Source organism: Myotis davidii, unplaced genomic scaffold (assembly GCF_000327345.1).
Source record: "Myotis davidii unplaced genomic scaffold, ASM32734v1 scaffold184, whole genome shotgun sequence".
Classification (NCBI taxonomy): Eukaryota; Metazoa; Chordata; class Mammalia; order Chiroptera; family Vespertilionidae; genus Myotis; species Myotis davidii.
This window is the reverse complement of record NW_006297021.1, coordinates 706,738-711,084: the sequence shown is the minus strand read 5'-3', so window position 1 is coordinate 711,084 and position 4,347 is coordinate 706,738. Positions and strand designations below refer to the sequence as shown.

At 40.6% G+C, this 4,347-nt stretch overlaps 1 protein-coding gene across 1 annotated transcript in view; it reads left to right on the top strand.

Moving 5' to 3' along the window:
* VEGFC (vascular endothelial growth factor C) overlaps positions 1 to 4,347 on the top strand; it is a 59,664-nt gene that overhangs the window by 49,669 nt on the left and 5,648 nt on the right. The window lies entirely within an intron of this gene.

The following is a 4,347-nucleotide window of genomic DNA, read 5'->3' as shown; positions in this document are numbered from 1 at the left end:
ACAAACAGAATAAAGAGAACTTGGGCCTGAGAGTAAGCCAGATGTCAGCTTGAATGCAGGCCCACCACTCATGAGCTTGTGAGACTGGGTATTTCGTGTCTCTGACCCTCAGTTTGCTTCTATAGAAAGTGTCAAAATGTAAAGGGAATTGAATGAACTACTGATGCTGCTTGTGTAGCTGCAGCCGCGTGTGGCCCGAGAGGCGCGCAGGAGTGCGTACATCTCACCAAGGACGAACTTGTCCTTCAAGTCCTCCAGGAACCACTAAGAGATTTGTGTAGGGGCGTTATATTTACTTGGTATATTATAGAAAGAACAGCCTGGTGGTAATGTCGTTGGTGGATTAGAGGAGCAAACAGGAGATGAGAAAATTGGAGAGGGAGCTTCTGAAATAATCCATCAGAGAAATAATAAGGGTGGGAACTGAGGCAGTGGAGATGGGATGGAAAGAGAAGAGGTGGGAAGACATTGGAGACAGAAGAAAGTAGGGCTTAGGAACTAGGTGTGTGGCATAACCGAAGTTTCACTGATAATATTTTTAAAAAGATGGGAAGGCGGGTTTGAAAAGAGTTTAGTTTTTATGTGCGTAGTGTGAGTATTTGCAATATCTGAAAGAAATTAAAGTGGCCATTCCTCAGGCAGTTGGATGTGGGGGTGGGGCGAGGCTGCTCATTTGGTGGCTACCAGCATATCATTGGTAGTGAGAGTAAACCCAACCAGGGAAATACAGGCCGTAGCAGAGAAAATAAAACCGTGGGAACATCAATATTTAGAAACTGTTCGAGAAACGATGGTCTGTGCAGGAGACTGAGAAAGAGCAGGCAGAAAACTGAGGGGGAAAAACTGAGAGAAAGATATTACAAAAATTCCAAAGATCTTACAAAAAGCTGACAGAGTTCAAGGAAAGAGGAAGTGGTGAGAGGATCAACTGTTAGGGGGAAAAAGCCCAGGAATGGCCAGGACTGACTCATTAGCTGAAGGACTTGGAAGGAAGATAACCTTGTCATTTACTGGTAATCTAGCACCCACGCAGCACAGAGCGTGTGTGAAGAAGTAGGAGAGAAAGTGAGAGAGGAGAGACTGATTCCCAACTAGATATGAAAGGCAGCATCATCAGCGTTAAGTAACTTTCTCCAACATCCCACAACCGAAAAGGAGCACTTCAGAGATGCAGACTAAGGTTGGAGTCAGTTCATTCCTTAGGGTTTGCAGTCATGACTGCATTTTTAACTTATTTAAGTTGAAAAAACTCAAACACTTATTACAGAACAACAGAAACAAAAATGAAATGATCCAAGTCACCATTCCTTGTCCCCCACGCACAGAGGTACTCACTCCTCTGAAACTCTGTTATTTCCACTCATGCTTTTCTGTTTTTATGGCATACTTGAGGCCCAGTGCATGGATTCGTGCACTGGTGGTGTCCCTCAGCCTGGCCCGAGCTCTCTCGCAATCTGGGACCCCTCAGGGGATGTTAGACTGCTGGTTTCGGCCTGATCCCCGCAGGCCCAATCCAATCAGGAGGGAGCCTGATCCTGTGCATTGAGTGTCTGTCCCCTGGTGGTCAGTGTGCATCATAGCGACCAGTCGACCAGTCGTTCGGTCGTTCAGTCGCTTAGGCTTTATATATATAGATGGGTGAGTCAGTGTGCCACAAGAGGTTACATAGCACAGCTCTGAGTGTTTAACATTTTTTATGTTAAAATGGTGACATTACCTTTTTTTCTCTCAGCAATATGTTTTATAGACTTAATCTTACTGATGTTTTCAGGCCTACTGTGTTCATGGGCGGCAAAGGGAAATCAATATATTTACCTACAATTCTCAGCATAGACCCACTTTACCAGTAATTGAAACTAATTTGTAAACATGTTAATATGTTCACCCATTAATATTCATAACTTGCAGTTCTAATAGAACAAAAATGCTCTGGAGATTAAGATAAATGAGATATGATTGTGCTAAACCTATCCACCATGAAATCATTGCCTTTCATTCTAAAATGACAGTATTTTGGAAATTGTGTCTCTAATTTTTTTCACATGAGAAGCTTTAAATGCTAAGCAGTTGTGTCTCACTTTTAGATCAGGAACTTTTCTAGGAAATTATGAAAATGCATTTCACCCAAATATGTGCTTTTTTTCATTAAGTTGTATGTAGCAGAATTTCAAATTTCAACTTTGAAATATGTGTTAACATTGATGAGTAGTAGTTTCTTACTTTTGGTAGCTTCGGAAGCCATATTGTTTTAGAAATTTAAGTTTTAAGAGCATTATACATTAAAATATTTACTTTACTTTGAGCAAACCATAATTAACAATATAAAGTTTAAGTGGGCACAGTGTTTGAAATAGAACATAATTGAGTGTTATTCTGAAGGCTCTATTTTTATTCAACATAAATGTGCAAAAACTAAAGAGTTAATGTAGCCAGATCATATGAAATCATTATTTAATTCTGTCAAACTTGATTCCTTGCTTTGTATGACATTCCCAGAAACATATTTCTACAGTTATCCCTACATTCGTTTCTATACCCAGTCCACACTTTCGAGTTTATATTTTTGAAGATGTTGAAATATTATAGAGAAAACTCTATATTTTTTCCTCACTACATGCTAGGAAATTGTTTTGTTTTCGTACCTACTTAGGATGAACAGTTGTGTATCCATTTTAAATGTAAGCACAGACATTAACACATATGCCTACAGTTGGAAATCTCACCTTTCCCCAGTCTTACCTGGGCTAGTGATTCAGATTATTCTTGACACCTCTTTGTGCCATTTTAATAGCTTAGGTAGGTATTTTGTCACTTTTCCAGCTGTGACTAAAAACAAATATATTTGACATTGCCACCACAGACATGCATACACACACACACACCCCCCACACATGAGAAAAGGGGAGTTGTGTGTGTGAGGGGTTGTATATTAATATTCACACATATATATTTGTATATGTACATTACTTATATTAAAATATGTATATGTGTGTATATATATATATCATTGAAATACAATTGCAGAAAACAATATCACATGCACTCTACTAATTTCTATTTTATTACATGCCATTCTTTTACATTGAAAAATGCATTTCCCAACTCATGTGGTTAATTTTATGATCCACGACTGGGTTACAACTCCCAGCTGGGAACACAGTGGCTGAGGTCATGCCAGCTTCAAGCGCACGTTGGCAACTTCTAGCTGTGACCCCACAGCACTGTGCCAACATGGGTGTGTGCCACTTACACCACGTCAACACTGGGCAGCATGGCCACGGTCAACTTGCACTTACAGAAGAGTGACATGAGTTTGGTTCAACCAGGATTAACTGCATTACTGTTATATAGCTAAACATAACTGCTGTCTTATTTGATGGAGGAATACTCACGTTTTGAATAGAGAGGTAAATAAAAAACAACGATGATACTGTTTTGGAACATGGATAAGCACTGTCTAGCTTTTACGTGCATCAATATGGGTTTGTGATTAGCCTACAAAATAGCAACAAAAATACTTAATGAGCAGAGACTTGCTCTTGGGAATGCCTGAAATTATTATGCAGATATAACATCCTCCAGGAAATAGTGTTCAGTGAAAAATCAAGGTTTGGAATCTACGGGAGAATAGCACCTGTGTAAGAGAATGAGATAAAATGCATGCATACATGCATGTATACATACATGTATACACACCTACATACTTATTTTCTTTCATTTGCAAAAGGAAACTCCAAAGTCATAAATCAAACGCTAAGACAAAGAACTTCATGCTGTTTAGCTTTTACTAAAACAAATAAGATGGAAGGACTAACACTACAAAACCCATGGTTGCGGATACCACTGTGGTGGGGAACAGAGTGGGATTTTGCATTAATGGACCTTGACAGTATGGGCATCTGCTTCCGAAAAGCAGTCGACAAGGCACAGGTATGAGAATGCTTCCTGGAGAATCATTTGAAGAGGCCAAGGTGGAAGCCACTTCCATAGCTGTCAACAGGGGGCTGCTGAAGTAAATGCTACATCCTGATAGGACCCGTGTGCAACCTCTACGGGTAATGGAGCAGGCCCTCACAGCCTGTCCTATGAGATGGACTGTTTAGTGGAAAAGGACTTTTGGAGTAAAAGGCTTGGTCCCATTTTTGCACAAATGAGGATGCTATGTGATTGCACAGATCAGCGCATCGCCGTAAAGAGGCGGAAGCCCGGAGTGATTCAAAGCCATCCCCCTCACAGTGCTCACCTCTGGGGTGAGAGCACCACAGCCCATGGGGGTGAGGTGGTTTGAGAGGGAACATCCACATTTCATTCCCGATGTTCTGACATCATTTCGGAGCACTTTTACAT